This window comes from Cibotium barometz, chromosome 44 (assembly GCF_041138505.1).
Source record: "Cibotium barometz isolate CiBa-2024 chromosome 44, ASM4113850v1, whole genome shotgun sequence".
NCBI classification, from domain to species: domain Eukaryota; kingdom Viridiplantae; phylum Streptophyta; class Polypodiopsida; order Cyatheales; family Cibotiaceae; genus Cibotium; species Cibotium barometz.
Genome location: NC_141089.1, coordinates 33,851,975 through 33,873,511, shown reverse-complemented (window position 1 = coordinate 33,873,511; position 21,537 = coordinate 33,851,975).

Below are 21,537 nucleotides of genomic sequence, written 5' to 3'. Positions count from 1 at the left end.
ACTTAATAAGAACCCAATACATATAAGTCCGATGGGCTACTTCAACTTGCCTACTCTCGAAGGGAAGTGGATTCGTATTTCTATGGATTTCACTATGGGTCTTCCACACACAAAGAAACATTGGGATAGGTCATGTGTGTGTCTGTGAATAGGTGACAAGGGTGGAACATTTCATCTCTAGAAAGTTCGAGTATATGACATCTATGGCTGGAAGGCAGTGGGACTTTAAGAGGATGAAAAAAGGAAAGACTTGGTAATCAAAGAATGTGGTTCCACCATCAAATTGTTGTACAAATGATTACATGACGTTTTCCTTTTCTCTTGGAAGAAAGGGTATTTGCAAGTTGACGTCTTACTTACGGTGTCATGGCAGACTTTCCATGTTTGGGTGGACTACTAGTACTCTCTATGATAAGTATACTCCATGTATAATGGGTGCATTTTCTTGATCTCTCACTAGATCCCTTTCTTGCATTGTTGGTATCAGAGCTCTACTTAAAGCCATTGATCCCTTTCTTACATTGCAATGTATTAGAGCCTTTATGGTAGTCCTTTTATGTGAGAAGTGATCCATGTGCATTGAAGTAATTCGTCTCCGAACCGAGTCTATCTCCTAAGCAAAGAAGGTGGGTGTGGCAGCCTTGCAAAATTACGATTTTGAGATTGCCTATATAAAGAGCAAGAATAATGTGGTGGGGCCGATGCTTAAATGTTCACTATCGACTATTTCCCAAGTACACAAAGATTGAGTTCTGGAAATTCAAGAGGAATATACGTTAAATAAGGAGGTGCCACAAATGGTGCAGGAATTACAACACGGTTCTTAGAAAAGAGTTGCCTCGCTTCTGGCTACAAAGATCTATAGAGTCTACATGGTGCCTATAGGCATCATCAAAAATTAAAAGCAAAGGCTGATCTGAGAAATGCATTCTTCAGCACAACGATGGGGCAGTTGGGAATTTCAACACCTTTGATAAGATAAGAGCTTCTAATTGAGAGGAACGTGAGGAAATTACATGCTTCTGTCCCACAAGATGTATATATGCAGTGGATTCGTATTTCTATGGATTTCACTATATGGGTCTTCCACACACACAAAGAAAGGTTGCGATAGCTTACATGTTGTGGTGGATAGGTTGACAAGGGTGGCACATTTCATCTCTACAAAGGTCAAGGATACGACATCTATCGTTTTTGCGAGGCAATTTTGGGATCCTACCTTGAAGTTACATGGTGTACCATAACATATTGTAAGTGATCAAGAATGCCAAATGCATGATGAGTTCATTTTGCAAACAATTTGTTTGAGATCATGCAAACCAAGTTGACGCCAAGCATCGCTACCATCCTGAGATCAAAGGTCAAAGAGAAGGCATGAATAAGTGGGTGGAAACTTAGTTTGAGATAGCATTTCCATGATGCTCAAAGTGTGTGGGATAAACGCTCAGCTTTACTCAAGTTTTCCTACTATTAATAGTACTGCTCATCATCATGAGAGTATTGGCACGCCACCTTTTTGAGGCATCGTGTATGGTTAGAAAGTGAATGGTATGCACCTATGATAGTTGTCAAGTAAGAAGGAGTGAATCCAAATGAGAAAGAGGAAGTGAGGTAGTGCATGCTCTTCTCCAACAATGCAAGGCAAACATGAAAGTGAGCTCAAGTGAGAATCAAGAATTATGTCGAAGCCCATAGGACTCCACCTCTGGAGCTTCAAGAAGGAGATTAAATGTTTTTTAGGAGCTACAAATACTCGAGGGAACCGAAGCAAATGGGCTGTGTATTTGTTTTATAGCCTAGCAGAGAGGATGGTATGATATGGTTGAGAACAAGAAACAAATGCACGAGGGCATGGCTGAACTATTGGATGAGTTTCATGATATGTTTTAAATTCCAAAGAATCTACCAACAAAAAGAGATGTATATGCATGCATGTGTATGATCAAGAGATGAGCGCTATCTTTCGTGCCATCAAGAACTGGCATCATTACCTTTATGGTAGTCATTTTTATGTGAGAAGTGATCATTGTGTGTTGAAGTAATTCCTCTCCCAACCGAATCTATCTCCTACGCAAAGAAGAAACCTTGCAAAATTATGATTTTGAGATGAGCTATATAAAGGGCAAGGATAATGTAGTGGCTGAATCTCTATCAGTTATACCTAAAGTATACAAACATTGGGTCATGGAATTTCAAAAGGAAGATCTCTTAAATGAGGGGGTGTCACAAATGGTGCTGAAATTACGACCTGGTTCTCATAAAGAGTTGCCTCATTTTTTGGCTATGTAATGGTCTCATTTTTACGACAAAGATCTATAGAGTCTACATGGTGCCTACGTAATAGAGTCTCATTTTTTCCCATAATGGTCTCGTTTTTTACTATAGAGATAGAGTCTACATGGTGCCTACGTAATAGAGTCTCATTTTTTCCCATAATGGTCTCGTTTTTTACTATAGAGATAGAGTCTACATGTGGTACCTACATAAAAAAATGCATTCTTCATCAATGGTGGGGCAATTGGGAATATTCAAGTCCTTTGATAAGATAAGAAAGAGCTTCTAGAGGAAAGGGATGTGGAAGGACTTACATGCTCTTGTCACACAAGATGTATGCCTTTTCAACCTGATAAGGTAAGCCTGGTGGGTTTCTTCAACTTGCCTATCAATTTTCGATGGGCAAGTGGATCCATATTTCTATGGATCTCACTATGGGTCTTCCACACACAAAGAAAGGTTGAGATAGCTTATATGTGGCTTGTGGTGGCACATTTCATCTCTACAAAGGTCAAGTATACGACATCCGTGGTTGCAAGGCAATTGGTGGTCCATGTATTCAGGTTACATGGTGTACTACAACGTATTGAGAGTGACCAGGATGTCAAATTCATGAGTTCATTTTAGATTACTTTATTTGATATCATGCAAACCAAGCGACTGCCAAGCATCGCTACCTTCCCGAGATTTAAGGTCAAATAGAGATCACGATGAATAAGTTTACACTTAAAAAGTGTGTGGGATGAATGGTCGGCTTTAGCCCATTTTTCCTACAGTAGTACCTCATCTCGTAAGAGTATTGGCATGCCGTCGCGCCACCTTTTGAGGCACTGTGTATGCCACCTTTTGAGGCATCGCGTATGGTTAGAAGGCAACTGCACCCATGATAGCTATCAAGCAAAAGGGAGTGAATCCAAATGCAAAAGAGAAAGTGGAGATAGTGAATGCTCTTCTCCCCAAAAATGCAAGGCAATCATGAAAGTAATCTCAATGAAGCATTATGCCGATGCCTATAGGAGAATTCAAGAGGAATATACGTTAAATAAGGAGGTGCCACGAATGGTGCAGAAATTACAACACGGTTCTTAGAAAAGAGTTGCCTCGCTTCTGGCTACAAAGATCTATAGAGTCTACATGGTGCCTATAGGCATCATCAAAAATTACAAGCAAAGGCTGATTTGAGAAATGCATTCTTCAGCACAACGATGGGGCAGTTGGGAATTTCAACACCTTTGATAAGATAGGAGCTTCTAATTGAGAGGAACGTGAGGAAATTATATGCTTCTGTCCCACAAGATGTATGTATGCAGTGGATTCGTATTTCTATGGATTTCACTATATGGGTCTTCCACACACACAAAGAAAGGTTGCGATAGCTTACATGTTGTGGTGGATAGGTTGACAAGGGTGGCACATTTCATCTCTACAAAGGTCAAGGATACGACATCTATCGTTTTTGCGAGGCAATTTTGGGATCCTACCTTGAAGTTACATGGTGTACCATAACATATTGTAAGTGATCAAGAATGCCAAATGCATGATGAGTTCATTTTGCAAACAATTTGTTTGAGATCATGCAAACCAAGTTGACGCCAAGCATCGCTACCATCCTGAGATCAAAGGTCCAAACAAAGGGCGTGAATAAGTGGGTGGAAACTTAGTTTGAGATAGCATTTCCATGATGCTCAAAGTGTGTGGGATGAAGGCTCAGCTTTACTCAAGTTTTCCTACTATTAATAGTACTGCTCATCATCATGAGAGTATTGGCACGCCACTTTTCTGAGGTATCGTGTATGGTTAGAAAGTGAATGGTGCGCACCTATGATAGTTGTCAAGTAAGAAGGAGTGAATCCAAATGAGAAAGAGGAAGTGAGGTAGTGCATGCTCTTCTCCAACAATGCAAGGCAAACATGAAAGTGAGCTCAAGTGAGAATCAAGAATTATGTCGAAGCCCATAGGACTCCACCTCTGGAGCTTCAAGAAGGAGATTAAATGTTTTTTAGGAGCTACAAATACTCGAGGGAACCGAAGCAAATGGGCTGTGTATTTGTTTTATAGCCTAGCAGAGAGGATGGTATGATATGGTTGAGAACAAGAAACAAATGCATGAGGGCATGGCTGAACTATTGGATGAGTTTCATGATATGTTTTAAATTCCAAAGAATCTACCAACAAAAAGAGATGTATATGCATGCATGTGTATGATCAAGAGATGAGCGCTATCTTTCGTGCCGTCAAGAAGTGGCATCATTACCTTTATGGTAGTCATTTTTATGTAAGAAAAGAGCTTCTTGAGGAAAGGGATGTGGAAGGACTTACATGCTCTTGTCACACAAGATGTATGCCTTTTCAACTTGATAAGGTAAGCTCGGTGGGTTTCTTCAACTTGCCTATCAATTTTCGATGGGTAAGTGGATCCATATTTCTATGAATCTCACTATGGGTCTTCCACACACAAAGAAAGGTTGAGATAGCTTATATGTGGATTGTGCTGTCACATTTCATCTCTACAAATGTCAAGTATACGACATCCGTGGTTGCAAGGCCATTGGTGGTCCATTGTATTCAGGTTACATGGTGTACTACAACGTATTGCGAGTGACCAGGATGTCAAATTCATGAGTTCATTTTAGATTACTTTGTTTGATATCATGCAAACCAAGCGACCGCCAAGCATCGCTTCCATCCCGAGATTCAAGGTCAAATAGAGATCACGGTGAAAAAGTTTACACTTAAAAAGTGTGTGGGACGAATGGTCGGCTTTAGCCCATTTTTCCTACAATAGTACCTCATCTCGTGAGAGTGTTGGCATGCCGCTTTCTAAGGCATTGTGTATAGTTAGAAAAGGTGAATGCATGCCACCACGCCACCTTTTGAGGCACTGTGTATGCTTAGATGGTGAATGCCACCTTTTGAGGCATCGCGTATGGTTAGAAGGCAACTGCACCCATGATAGCTGTCAAGCAAAAGGAAGTGAATCCAAATGCAAAAGAGAAAGTGGAGATAATGAATGCTCTTCTCCCCAAAAATGCGAGGCATACATGAAAGTAATCTCAATGAAGCATTATGCCGATGCCCATAGGAGAATTCGGAACTCGAAGAAGGAGATTGGGAATCAGAGCTAATGGACTGTGTGATTGTTTTATAGCATTGCAAAGAGGATGATATGGTGTTGAGAACAAGAAATAAATGCATGAGGGCATGGCTGAACTATGAGTTTCACGATATGCTTTAAATTCTGAAGATTCTACCAACAAAAGGAGATTTGTATGATCAAGAGATGATGGCTATTTTGCATGCCATCAAAAAGTGGCATCATTACCTTTACGATATGAGTGATTTTTATGTGAGAAGTGATCACCGTACCGTGCATTGAAGTAATTCTCTCCTGTGACCGAATCCGTCTCCTAAGCGAAGAAGGTGGTTGGCAACCTTGCAAAATTATGATTTTGAGATCGCGTGTATAATCAACAACAGGATAAAGTGGCGGCCTGGCTGAGATTATGATATGGTTCCTCATAAAGAGTTGCCTTCTTTCTAGCTATGAAATGGTCTCATTTTTACTGCAAAGATAGAGTCTACATGGTGCCTACATCAAAAGTTACAAGCAAAGGTTGATCGAACAAATACATTCTTCACCAATGGTGTGGAGCAGTCAGGAATATTCAAGACCGTTGCCTTCACCAACAGTGTGGCAATCAAGAGTATTCAGGACCGTTGGATAGGATAAGGAAAAGGGCTTCTATTAGAAAGGGATGTGGAAGGACTTCCATGCTTTTCTCACAAGATGTACGCCTTCTCAACTTAATAAGAACCCAATACATATAAGTCCGATGGGCTACTTCAACTTGCCTACTCTCGAAGGGAAGTGGATTCGTATTTCTATGGATTTCACTATGGGTCTTCCACACACAAAGAAACATTGGGATAGGTCATGTGTGTGTCTGTGAATAGGTGACAAGGGTGGAACATTTCATCTCTAGAAAGTTCGAGTATATGACATCTATGGCTGGAAGGCAGTGGGACTTTAAGAGGATGAAAAAAGGAAAGACTTGGTAATCAAAGAATGTGGTTCCACCATCAAATTGTTGTACAAATGATTACATGACGTTTTCCTTTTCTCTTGGAAGAAAGGGTATTTGCAAGTTGACGTCTTACTTACGGTGTCATGGCAGACTTTCCATGTTTGGGTGGACTACTAGTACTCTCTATGATAAGTATACTCCATGTATAATGGGTGCATTTTCTTGATCTCTCACTAGATCCCTTTCTTGCATTGTTGGTATCAGAGCTCTACTTAAAGCCATTGATCCCTTTCTTACATTGCAATGTATTAGAGCCTTTATGGTAGTCCTTTTATGTGAGAAGTGATCCATGTGCATTGAAGTAATTCGTCTCCGAACCGAGTCTATCTCCTAAGCAAAGAAGGTGGGTGTGGCAGCCTTGCAAAATTACGATTTTGAGATTGCCTATATAAAGAGCAAGAATAATGTGGTGGGGCCGATGCTTAAATGTTCACTATCGACTATTTCCCAAGTACACAAAGATTGAGTTCTGGAAATTCAAGAGGAATATACGTTAAATAAGGAGGTGCCACAAATGGTGCAGGAATTACAACACGGTTCTTAGAAAAGAGTTGCCTCGCTTCTGGCTACAAAGATCTATAGAGTCTACATGGTGCCTATAGGCATCATCAAAAATTAAAAGCAAAGGCTGATCTGAGAAATGCATTCTTCAGCACAACGATGGGGCAGTTGGGAATTTCAACACCTTTGATAAGATAAGAGCTTCTAATTGAGAGGAACGTGAGGAAATTACATGCTTCTGTCCCACAAGATGTATATATGCAGTGGATTCGTATTTCTATGGATTTCACTATATGGGTCTTCCACACACACAAAGAAAGGTTGCGATAGCTTACATGTTGTGGTGGATAGGTTGACAAGGGTGGCACATTTCATCTCTACAAAGGTCAAGGATACGACATCTATCGTTTTTGCGAGGCAATTTTGGGATCCTACCTTGAAGTTACATGGTGTACCATAACATATTGTAAGTGATCAAGAATGCCAAATGCATGATGAGTTCATTTTGCAAACAATTTGTTTGAGATCATGCAAACCAAGTTGACGCCAAGCATCGCTACCATCCTGAGATCAAAGGTCAAAGAGAAGGCATGAATAAGTGGGTGGAAACTTAGTTTGAGATAGCATTTCCATGATGCTCAAAGTGTGTGGGATGAACGCTCAGCTTTACTCAAGTTTTCCTACTATTAATAGTACTGCTCATCATCATGAGAGTATTGGCACGCCACCTTTTTGAGGCATCGTGTATGGTTAGAAAGTGAATGGTATGCACCTATGATAGTTGTCAAGTAAGAAGGAGTGAATCCAAATGAGAAAGAGGAAGTGAGGTAGTGCATGCTCTTCTCCAACAATGCAAGGCAAACATGAAAGTGAGCTCAAGTGAGAATCAAGAATTATGTCGAAGCCCATAGGACTCCACCTCTGGAGCTTCAAGAAGGAGATTAAATGTTTTTTAGGAGCTACAAATACTCGAGGGAACCGAAGCAAATGGGCTGTGTATTTGTTTTATAGCCTAGCAGAGAGGATGGTATGATATGGTTGAGAACAAGAAACAAATGCACGAGGGCATGGCTGAACTATTGGATGAGTTTCATGATATGTTTTAAATTCCAAAGAATCTACCAACAAAAAGAGATGTATATGCATGCATGTGTATGATCAAGAGATGAGCGCTATCTTTCGTGCCGTCAAGAACTGGCATCATTACCTTTATGGTAGTCATTTTTATGTGAGAAGTGATCATTGTGTGTTGAAGTAATTCCTCTCCCAACCGAATCTATCTCCTACGCAAAGAAGAAACCTTGCAAAATTATGATTTTGAGATGAGCTATATAAAGGGCAAGGATAATGTAGTGGCTGAATCTCTATCAGTTATACCTAAAGTATACAAACATTGGGTCATGGAATTTCAAAAGGAAGATCTCTTAAATGAGGGGGTGTCACAAATGGTGCTGAAATTACGACCTGGTTCTCATAAAGAGTTGCCTCATTTTTTGGCTATGTAATGGTCTCATTTTTACGACAAAGATCTATAGAGTCTACATGGTGCCTACGTAATAGAGTCTCATTTTTTCCCATAATGGTCTCGTTTTTTACTATAGAGATAGAGTCTACATGGTGCCTACGTAATAGAGTCTCATTTTTTCCCATAATGGTCTCGTTTTTTACTATAGAGATAGAGTCTACATGTGGTACCTACATAAAAAAATGCATTCTTCATCAATGGTGGGGCAATTGGGAATATTCAAGTCCTTTGATAAGATAAGAAAGAGCTTCTAGAGGAAAGGGATGTGGAAGGACTTACATGCTCTTGTCACACAAGATGTATGCCTTTTCAACCTGATAAGGTAAGCCTGGTGGGTTTCTTCAACTTGCCTATCAATTTTCGATGGGCAAGTGGATCCATATTTCTATGGATCTCACTATGGGTCTTCCACACACAAAGAAAGGTTGAGATAGCTTATATGTGGCTTGTGGTGGCACATTTCATCTCTACAAAGGTCAAGTATACGACATCCGTGGTTGCAAGGCAATTGGTGGTCCATGTATTCAGGTTACATGGTGTACTACAACGTATTGAGAGTGACCAGGATGTCAAATTCATGAGTTCATTTTAGATTACTTTATTTGATATCATGCAAACCAAGCGACTGCCAAGCATCGCTACCTTCCCGAGATTTAAGGTCAAATAGAGATCACGATGAATAAGTTTACACTTAAAAAGTGTGTGGGATGAATGGTCGGCTTTAGCCCATTTTTCCTACAGTAGTACCTCATCTCGTAAGAGTATTGGCATGCCGTCGCGCCACCTTTTGAGGCACTGTGTCTGCCACCTTTTGAGGCATCGCGTATGGTTAGAAGGCAACTGCACCCATGATAGCTATCAAGCAAAAGGGAGTGAATCCAAATGCAAAAGAGAAAGTGGAGATAGTGAATGCTCTTCTCCCCAAAAATGCAAGGCAATCATGAAAGTAATCTCAATGAAGCATTATGCCGATGCCTATAGGAGAATTCAAGAGGAATATACGTTAAATAAGGAGGTGCCACGAATGGTGCAGAAATTACAACACGGTTCTTAGAAAAGAGTTGCCTCGCTTCTGGCTACAAAGATCTATAGAGTCTACATGGTGCCTATAGGCATCATCAAAAATTACAAGCAAAGGCTGATTTGAGAAATGCATTCTTCAGCACAACGATGGGGCAGTTGGGAATTTCAACACCTTTGATAAGATAGGAGCTTCTAATTGAGAGGAACGTGAGGAAATTATATGCTTCTGTCCCACAAGATGTATGTATGCAGTGGATTCGTATTTCTATGGATTTCACTATATGGGTCTTCCACACACACAAAGAAAGGTTGCGATAGCTTACATGTTGTGGTGGATAGGTTGACAAGGGTGGCACATTTCATCTCTACAAAGGTCAAGGATACGACATCTATCGTTTTTGCGAGGCAATTTTGGGATCCTACCTTGAAGTTACATGGTGTACCATAACATATTGTAAGTGATCAAGAATGCCAAATGCATGATGAGTTCATTTTGCAAACAATTTGTTTGAGATCATGCAAACCAAGTTGACGCCAAGCATCGCTACCATCCTGAGATCAAAGGTCCAAACAAAGGGCGTGAATAAGTGGGTGGAAACTTAGTTTGAGATAGCATTTCCATGATGCTCAAAGTGTGTGGGATGAAGGCTCAGCTTTACTCAAGTTTTCCTACTATTAATAGTACTGCTCATCATCATGAGAGTATTGGCACGCCACTTTTCTGAGGTATCGTGTATGGTTAGAAAGTGAATGGTGCGCACCTATGATAGTTGTCAAGTAAGAAGGAGTGAATCCAAATGAGAAAGAGGAAGTGAGGTAGTGCATGCTCTTCTCCAACAATGCAAGGCAAACATGAAAGTGAGCTCAAGTGAGAATCAAGAATTATGTCGAAGCCCATAGGACTCCACCTCTGGAGCTTCAAGAAGGAGATTAAATGTTTTTTAGGAGCTACAAATACTCGAGGGAACCGAAGCAAATGGGCTGTGTATTTGTTTTATAGCCTAGCAGAGAGGATGGTATGATATGGTTGAGAACAAGAAACAAATGCATGAGGGCATGGCTGAACTATTGGATGAGTTTCATGATATGTTTTAAATTCCAAAGAATCTACCAACAAAAAGAGATGTATATGCATGCATGTGTATGATCAAGAGATGAGCGCTATCTTTCGTGCCGTCAAGAAGTGGCATCATTACCTTTATGGTAGTCATTTTTATGTGAGAAAAGAGCTTCTTGAGGAAAGGGATGTGGAAGGACTTACATGCTCTTGTCACACAAGATGTATGCCTTTTCAACTTGATAAGGTAAGCTCGGTGGGTTTCTTCAACTTGCCTATCAATTTTCGATGGGTAAGTGGATCCATATTTCTATGAATCTCACTATGGGTCTTCCACACACAAAGAAAGGTTGAGATAGCCTATATGCGGATTGTGCTGTCACATTTTATCTCTACAAATGTCAAGTATACGACATCCGTGGTTGCAAGGCCATTGGTGGTCCATTGTATTCAGGTTACATGGTGTACTACAACGTATTGCGAGTGACCAGGATGTCAAATTCATGAGTTCATTTTAGATTACTTTGTTTGATATCATGCAAACCAAGCGACCGCCAAGCATCGCTTCCATCCCGAGATTCAAGGTCAAATAGAGATCACGAGGAATAAGTTTACACTTAAAAAGTGTGTGGGACGAATGGTCGGCTTTAGCCCATTTTTCCTACAATAGTACCTCATCTCATGAGAGTGTTGGCATGCCGCTTTCTAAGGCATTGTGTATAGTTAGAAAAGGTGAATGCATGCCACCACGCCACCTTTTGAGGCACTGTGTATGCTTAGATGGTGAATGCCACCTTTTGAGGCATCGCGTATGGTTAGAAGGCAACTGCACCCATGATAGCTGTCAAGCAAAAGGGAGTGAATCCAGATGCAAAAGAGAAAGTGGAGATAATGAATTCTCTTCTCCCCAAAAATGCGAGGCATACATGAAAGTAATCTCAATGAAACATTATGCCGATGCCCATAGGAGAATTCGGAACTCAAAGAAGGAGATTGGGAATCAGAGCTAATGGACTGTGTGATTGTTTTATAGCATTGCAAAGAGGATGATATGGTGTTGAGAACAAGAAACAAATGCATGAGGGCATGGCTGAACTATGAGTTTCATGATATGCTTTAAATTTTGAAGATTCTACCAACAAAAGGAGATTTGTATGATCAACAGATGATGGCTATTTTGCATGCCATCAAAAAGTGGCATCATTACCTTTATGATATGAGTGATTTTTATGTGACAAGTGATCACCGTACCGTGCAATGAAGTAATTCTCTCCTGTGACCGATGCAAACCAAGTTGACGCCAAGCATCGCTACCATCCTGAGATCAAAGGTCAAAGAGAAGGCATGAATAAGTGGGTGGAAACTTAGTTTGAGATAGCATTTCCATGATGCTCAAAGTGTGTGGGATGAACGCTCAGCTTTACTCAAGTTTTCCTACTATTAATAGTACTGCTCATCATCATGAGAGTATTGGCATGCCACCTTTCTGAGGCATCGTGTATGGCTAGAAAGTGAATGGTACGCACCTATGATAGTTGTCAAGTAAGAAGGAGTGAATCCAAATGAGAAAGAGGAAGTGAGGTAGTGCATGCTCTTCTCCAACAATGTAAGGCAAACATGAAAGCGAACTCAAGTGAGAATCAAGAATGATGTCGAAGCCCATAGGACTCCACCTCTGGAGCTTCAAGAAGGAGATTAAATGTTTTTTAGGAGCTACAAATACTCAAGGTAACCGAAGCAAATGGGCTGTGTATTTGTTTTATAGCCTAGCAGAGAGGATGGTATGATATGGTTGAGAACAAGAAACAAATGCACGAGGGCATGACTGAACTATTGGATGAGTTTCATGATATGTTTTAAATTCCAAATAATCTACCAACAAAAAGAGATGTATATGCATGCATGTGTATGATCAAGAGATGAGCGCTATCTTTCGTGCGGATTGTGCTGTCACATTTTATCTCTACAAATGTCAAGTATACGACATCCGTGGTTGCAAGGCCATTGGTGGTCCATTGTATTCAGGTTACATGGTGTACTACAACGTATTGCGAGTGACCAGGATGTCAAATTCATGAGTTCATTTTAGATTACTTTGTTTGATATCATGCAAACCAAGCGACCGCCAAGCATCGCTTCCATCCCGAGATTCAAGGTCAAATAGAGATCACGACGAAAAAGTTTACACTTAAAAAGTGTGTGGGACGAATGGTCGGCTTTAGCCCATTTTTCCTACAATAGTACCTCATCTCGTGAGAGTGTTGGCATGCCGCTTTCTAAGGCATTGTGTATAGTTAGAAAAGGTGAATGCATGCCACCACGCCACCTTTTGAGGCACTGTGTATGCTTAGATGGTGAATGCCACCTTTTGAGGCATCGCGTATGGTTAGAAGGCAACTGCACCCATGATAGCTGTCAAGCAAAAGGAAGTGAATCCAAATGCAAAAGAGAAAGTGGAGATAATGAATGCTCTTCTCCCCAAAAATGCGAGGCATACATGAAAGTAATCTCAATGAAGCATTATGCCGATGCCCATAGGAGAATTCGGAACTCGAAGAAGGAGATTGGGAATCAGAGCTAATGGACTGTGTGATTGTTTTATAGCATTGCAAAGAGGATGATATGGTGTTGAGAACAAGAAATAAATGCATGAGGGCATGGCTGAACTATGAGTTTCACGATATGCTTTAAATTCTGAAGATTCTACCAACAAAAGGAGATTTGTATGATCAAGAGATGATGGCTATTTTGCATGCCATCAAAAAGTGGCATCATTACCTTTACGATATGAGTGATTTTTATGTGAGAAGTGATCACCGTACCGTGCATTGAAGTAATTCTCTCCTGTGACCGAATCCGTCTCCTAAGCGAAGAAGGTGGTTGGCAACCTTGATTTTGAGATCGCGTGTATAATCAACAACAGGATAAAGTGGCGGCCTAGCTGAGATTATGATATGGTTCCTCATAAAGAGTTGCCTTCTTTCTAGCTATGAAATGGTCTCATTTTTACTGCAAAGATAGAGTCTACATGGTGCCTACATCAAAAGTTACAAGCAAAGGTTGATCGAACAAATACATTCTTCACCAATGGTGTGGAGCAGTCAGGAATATTCAAGACCGTTGCCTTCACCAACAGTGTGGCAATCAAGAGTATTCAGGACCGTTGGATAGGATAAGGAAAAGGGCTTCTATTAGAAAGGGATGTGGAAGGACTTCCATGCTTTTCTCACAAGATGTACGCCTTCTCAACTTAATAAGAACCCAATACATATAAGTCCGATGGGCTACTTCAACTTGCCTACTCTCGAAGGGAAGTGGATTCGTATTTCTATGGATTTCACTATGGGTCTTCCACACACAAAGAAACATTGGGATAGGTCATGTGTGTGTCTGTGAATAGGTGACAAGGGTGGAACATTTCATCTCTAGAAAGTTCGAGTATATGACATCTATGGCTGGAAGGCAGTGGGATTTTAAGAGGATGAAAAAAGGAAAGACTTGGTAATCAAAGAATGTGGTTCCACCATCAAATTGTTGTACAAATGATTACATGACGTTTTCCTTTTCTCTTGGAAGAAAGGGTATTTGTAAGTTGACGTCTTACTTATGGTGTCATGGCAGACTTTCCATGTTTGGGTGGACTACTAGTACTCTCTATGATAAGTATACTCCATGTATAATGGGTGCATTTTCTTGATCTCTCACTAGATCCCTTTCTTGCATTGTTGGTATCAGAGCTCTACTTAAAGCCATTGATCCCTTTCTTACATTGCAATGTATTAGAGCCTTTATGGTAGTCCTTTTATGTGAGAAGTGATCCATGTGCATTGAAGTAATTCGTCTCCGAACCGAGTCTATCTCCTAAGCAAAGAAGGTGGGTGTGGCAGCCTTGCAAAATTACGATTTTGAGATTGCCTATATAAAGAGCAAGAATAATGTGGTGGGGCCGATGCTTAAATGTTCACTATCGACTATTTCCCAAGTACACAAAGATTGAGTTCTGGAAATTCAAGAGGAATATACGTTAAATAAGGAGGTGCCACAAATGGTGCAGGAATTACAACACGGTTCTTAGAAAAGAGTTGCCTCGCTTCTGGCTACAAAGATCTATAGAGTCTACATGGTGCCTATAGGCATCATCAAAAATTAAAAGCAAAGGCTGATCTGAGAAATGCATTCTTCAGCACAACGATGGGGCAGTTGGGAATTTCAACACCTTTGATAAGATAAGAGCTTCTAATTGAGAGGAACGTGAGGAAATTACATGCTTCTGTCCCACAAGATGTATATATGCAGTGGATTCGTATTTCTATGGATTTCACTATATGGGTCTTCCACACACACAAAGAAAGGTTGCGATAGCTTACATGTTGTGGTGGATAGGTTGACAAGGGTGGCACATTTCATCTCTACAAAGGTCAAGGATACGACATCTATCGTTTTTGCGAGGCAATTTTGGGATCCTACCTTGAAGTTACATGGTGTACCATAACATATTGTAAGTGATCAAGAATGCCAAATGCATGATGAGTTCATTTTGCAAACAATTTGTTTGAGATCATGCAAACCAAGTTGACGCCAAGCATCGCTACCATCCTGAGATCAAAGGTCAAAGAGAAGGCATGAATAAGTGGGTGGAAACTTAGTTTGAGATAGCATTTCCATGATGCTCAAAGTGTGTGGGATGAACGCTCAGCTTTACTCAAGTTTTCCTACTATTAATAGTACTGCTCATCATCATGAGAGTATTGGCAGGCCACCTTTTTGAGGCATCGTGTATGGTTAGAAAGTGAATGGTATGCACCTATGATAGTTGTCAAGTAAGGAGTGAATCCAAATGAGAAAGAGGAAGTGAGGTAGTGCATGCTCTTCTCCAACAATGCAAGGCAAACATGAAAGTGAGCTCAAGTGAGAATCAAGAATTATGTCGAAGCCCATAGGACTCCACCTCTGGAGCTTCAAGAAGGAGATTAAATGTTTTTTAGGAGCTACAAATACTCGAGGGAACCGAAGCAAATGGGCTGTGTATTTGTTTTATAGCCTAGCAGAGAGGATGGTATGATATGGTTGAGAACAAGAAACAAATGCACGAGGGCATGGCTGAACTATTGGATGAGTTTCATGATATGTTTTAAATTCCATAGAATCTACCAACAAAAAGAGATGTATATGCATGCATGTGTATGATCAAGAGATGAGCGCTATCTTTCGTGCTGTCAAGAACTGGCATCATTACCTTTATGGTAGTCATTTTTATGTGAGAAGTGATCATTGTGTGTTGAAGTAATTCCTCTCCCAACCGAATCTATCTCCTACGCAAAGAAGAAACCTTGCAAAATTATGATTTTGAGATGAGCTATATAAAGGGCAAGGATAATGTAGTGGCTGAATCTCTATCAGTTATACCTAAAGTATACAAACATTGGGTCATGGAATTTCAAAAGGAAGATCTCTTAAATGAGGGGGTGTCACAAATGGTGCTGAAATTACGACCTGGTTCTCATAAAGAGTTGCCTCATTTTTTGGCTATGTAATGGTCTCATTTTTACGACAAAGATCTATAGAGTCTACATGGTGCCTACGTAATAGAGTCTCATTTTTTCCCATAATGGTCTCGTTTTTTACTATAGAGATAGAGTCTACATGGTGCCTACGTAATAGAGTCTCATTTTTTCCCATAATGGTCTCGTTTTTTACTATAGAGATAGAGTCTACATGTGGTACCTACATAAAAAAATGCATTCTTCATCAATGGTGGGGCAATTGGGAATATTCAAGTCCTTTGATAAGATAAGAAAGAGCTTCTAGAGGAAAGGGATGTGGAAGGACTTACATGCTCTTGTCACACAAGATGTATGCCTTTTCAACCTGATAAGGTAAGCCTGGTGGGTTTCTTCAACTTGCCTATCAATTTTCGATGGGCAAGTGGATCCATATTTCTATGGATCTCACTATGGGTCTTCCACACACAAAGAAAGGTTGAGATAGCTTATATGTGGCTTGTGGTGGCACATTTCATCTCTACAAAGGTCAAGTATACGACATCCGTGGTTGCAAGGCAATTGGTGGTCCATGTATTCAGGTTACATGGTGTACTACAACGTATTGAGAGTGACCAGGATGTCAAATTCATAAGTTCATTTTAGATTACTTTATTTGATATCATGCAAACCAAGCGACTGCCAAGCATCGCTACCTTCCCGAGATTTAAGGTCAAATAGAGATCACGATGAATAAGTTTACACTTAAAAAGTGTGTGGGATGAATGGTCGGCTTTAGCCTATTTTTCCTACAGTAGTACCTCATCTCGTAAGAGTATTGGCATGCCGTCGCGCCACCTTTTGAGGCACTGTGTATGCCACCTTTTGAGGCATCGCGTATGGTTAGAAGGCAACTGCACCCATGATAGCTATCAAGCAAAAGGGAGTGAATCCAAATGCAAAAGAGAAAGTGGAGATAGTGAATGCTCTTCTCCCCAAAAATGCAAGGCAATCATGAAAGTAATCTCAATGAAGCATTATGCCGATGCCTATAGGAGAATTCAAGAGGAATATACGTTAAATAAGGAGGTGCCACGAATGGTGCAGAAATTACAACACGGTTCTTAGAAAAGAGTTGCCTCGCTTCTGGCTACAAAGATCTATAGAGTCTACATGGTGCCTATAGGCATCATCAAAAATTACAAGCAAAGGCTGATTTGAGAAATGCATTCTTCAGCACAACGATGGGGCAGTTGGGAATTTCAACACCTTTGATAAGATAGGAGCTTCTAATTGAGAGGAACGTGAGGAAATTATATGCTTCTGTCCCACAAGATGTATGTATGCAGTGGATTCGTATTTCTATGGATTTCACTATATGGGTCTTCCACACACACAAAGAAAGGTTGCGATAGCTTACATGTTGTGGTGGATAGGTTGACAAGGGTGGCACATTTCATCTCTACAAAGGTCAAGGATACGACATCTATCGTTTTTGCGAGGCAATTTTGGGATCCTACCTTGAAGTTACATGGTGTACCATAACATATTGTAAGTGATCAAGAATGCCAAATGCATGATGAGTTCATTTTGCAAACAATTTGTTTGAGATCATGCAAACCAAGTTGACGCCAAGCATCGCTACCATCCTGAGATCAAAGGTCCAAACAAAGGGCGTGAATAAGTGGGTGGAAACTTAGTTTGAGATAGCATTTCCATGATGCTCAAAGTGTGGGATGAACGCTCAGCTTTACTCAAGTTTTCCTACTATTAATAGTACTGCTCATCATCATGAGAGTATTGGCACGCCACTTTTCTGAGGTATCGTGTATGGTTAGAAAGTGAATGGTGCGCACCTATGATAGTTGTCAAGTAAGAAGGAGTGAATCCAAATGAGAAAGAGGAAGTGAGGTAGTGCATGCTCTTCTCCAACAATGCAAGGCAAACATGAAAGTGAGCTCAAGTGAGAATCAAGAATTATGTCGAAGCCCATAGGACTCCACCTCTGGAGCTTCAAGAAGGAGATTAAATGTTTTTTAGGAGCTACAAATACTCGAGGGAACCGAAGCAAATGGGCTGTGTATTTGTTTTATAGCCTAGCAGAGAGGATGGTATGATATGGTTGAGAACAAGAAACAAATGCATGAGGGCATGGCTGAACTATTGGATGAGTTTCATGATATGTTTTAAATTCCAAAGAATCTACCAACAAAAAGAGATGTATATGCATGCATGTGTATGATCAAGAGATGAGCGCTATCTTTCGTGCCGTCAAGAAGTGGCATCATTACCTTTATGGTAGTCATTTTTATGTGAGAAAAGAGCTTCTTGAGGAAAGGGATGTGGAAGGACTTACATGCTCTTGTCACACAAGATGTATGCCTTTTCAACTTGATAAGGTAAGCTCGGTGGGTTTCTTCAACTTGCCTATCAATTTTCGATGGGTAAGTGGATCCATATTTCTATGAATCTCACTATGGGTCTTCCACACACAAAGAAAGGTTGAGATAGCTTATATGTGGATTGTGCTGTCACATTTCATCTCTACAAATGTCAAGTATACGACATCCGTGGTTGCAAGGCCATTGGTGGTCCATTGTATTCAGGTTACATGGTGTACTACAACGTATTGCGAGTGACCAGGATGTCAAATTCATGAGTTCATTTTAGATTACTTTGTTTGATATCATGCAAACCAAGCGACCGCCAAGCATCGCTTCCATCCCGAGATTCAAGGTCAAATAGAGATCACGAGGAATAAGTTTACACTTAAAAAGTGTGTGGGACGAATGGTCGGCTTTAGCCCATTTTTCCTACAATAGTACCTCATCTCGTGAGAGTGTTGGCATGCCGCTTTCTAAGGCATTGTGTATAGTTAGAAAAGGTGAATGCATGCCACCACGCCACCTTTTGAGGCACTGTGTATGCTTAGATGGTGAATGCCACCTTTTGAGGCATCGCGTATGGTTAGAAGGCAACTGCACCCATGATAGCTGTCAAGCAAAAGGAAGTGAATCCAAATGCAAAAGAGAAAGTGGAGATAATGAATGCTCTTCTCCCCAAAAATGCGAGGCATACATGAAAGTAATCTCAATGAAGCATTATGCCGATGCCCATAGGAGAATTCGGAACTCGAAGAAGGAGATTGGGAATCAGAGCTAATGGACTGTGTGATTGTTTTATAGCATTGCAAAGAGGATGATATGGTGTTGAGAACAAGAAATAAATGCATGAGGGCATGGCTGAACTATGAGTTTCACGATATGCTTTAAATTCTGAAGATTCTACCAACAAAAGGAGATTTGTATGATCAAGAGATGATGGCTATTTTGCATGCCATCAAAAAGTGGCATCATTACCTTTACGATATGAGTGATTTTTATGTGAGAAGTGATCACCGTACCGTGCATTGAAGTAATTCTCTCCTGTGACCGAATCCGTCTCCTAAGCGAAGAAGGTGGTTGGCAACCTTGCAAAATTATGATTTTGAGATCGCGTGTATAATCAACAACAGGATAAAGTGGCGGCCTGGCTGAGATTATGATATGGTTCCTCATAAAGAGTTGCCTTCTTTCTAGCTATGAAATGGTCTCATTTTTACTGCAAAGATAGAGTCTACATGGTGCCTACATCAAAAGTTACAAGCAAAGGTTGATCGAACAAATACATTCTTCACCAATGGTGTGGAGCAGTCAGGAATATTCAAGACCGTTGCCTTCACCAACAGTGTGGCAATCAAGAGTATTCAGGACCGTTGGATAGGATAAGGAAAAGGGCTTCTATTAGAAAGGGATGTGGAAGGACTTCCATGCTTTTCTCACAAGATGTACGCCTTCTCAACTTAATAAGAACCCAATACATATAAGTCCGATGGGCTACTTCAACTTGCCTACTCTCGAAGGGAAGTGGATTCGTATTTCTATGGATTTCACTATGGGTCTTCCACACACAAAGAAACATTGGGATAGGTCATGTGTGTGTCTGTGAATAGGTGACAAGGGTGGAACATTTCATCTCTAGAAAGTTCGAGTATATGACATCTATGGCTGGAAGGCAGTGGGACTTTAAGAGGATGAAAAAAGGAAAGACTTGGTAATCAAAGAATGTGGTTCCACCATCAAATTGTTGTACAAATGATTACATGACGTTTTCCTTTTCTCTTGGAAGAAAGGGTATTTGCAAGTTGACGTCTTACTTACGGTGTCATGGCAGACTTTCCATGTTTGGGTGGACTACTAGTACTCTCTATGATAAGTATACTCCATGTATAATGGGTGCATTTTCTTGATCTCTCACTAGATCCCTTTCTTGCATTGTTGGTATCAGAGCTCTACTTAAAGCCATTGATCCCTTTCTTACATTGCAATGTATTAGAGCCTTTATGGTAGTCCTTTTATGTGAGAAGTGATCCATGTGCATTGAAGTAATTCGTCTCCGAACCGAGTCTATCTCCTAAGCAAAGAAGGTGGGTGTGGCAGCCTTGCAAAATTACGATTTTGAGATTGCCTATATAAAGAGCAAGAATAATGTGGTGGGGCCGATGCTTAAATGTTCACTATCGACTATTTCCCAAGTACACAAAGATTGAGTTCTGGAAATTCAAGAGGAATATACGTTAAATAAGGAGGTGCCACAAATGGTGCAGGAATTACAACACGGTTCTTAGAAAAGAGTTGCCTCGCTTCTGGCTACAAAGATCTATAGAGTCTACATGGTGCCTATAGGCATCATCAAAAATTAAAAGCAAAGGCTGATCTGAGAAATGCATTCTTCAGCACAACGATGGGGCAGTTGGGAATTTCAACACCTTTGATAAGATAAGAGCTTCTAATTGAGAGGAACGTGAGGAAATTACATGCTTCTGTCCCACAAGATGTATATATGCAGTGGATTCGTATTTCTATGGATTTCACTATATGGGTCTTCCACACACACAAAGAAAGGTTGCGATAGCTTACATGTTGTGGTGGATAGGTTGACAAGGGTGGCACATTTCATCTCTACAAAGGTCAAGGATACGACATCTATCGTTTTTGCGAGGCAATTTTGGGATCCTACCTTGAAGTTACATGGTGTACCATAACATATTGTAAGTGATCAAGAATGCCAAATGCATGATGAGTTCATTTTGCAAACAATTTGTTTGAGATCATGCAAACCAAGTTGACGCCAAGCATCGCTACCATCCTGAGATCAAAGGTCAAAGAGAAGGCATGAATAAGTGGGTGGAAACTTAGTTTGAGATAGCATTTCCATGATGCTCAAAGTGTGTGGGATGAACGCTCAGCTTTACTCAAGTTTTCCTACTATTAATAGTACTGCTCATCATCATGAGAGTATTGGCACGCCACCTTTTTGAGGCATCGTGTATGGTTAGAAAGTGAATGGTATGCACCTATGATAGTTGTCAAGTAAGAAGGAGTGAATCCAAATGAGAAAGAGGAAGTGAGGTAGTGCATGCTCTTCTCCAACAATGCAAGGCAAACATGAAAGTGAGCTCAAGTGAGAATCAAGAATTATGTCGAAGCCCATAGGACTCCACCTCTGGAGCTTCAAGAAGGAGATTAAATGTTTTTTAGGAGCTACAAATAC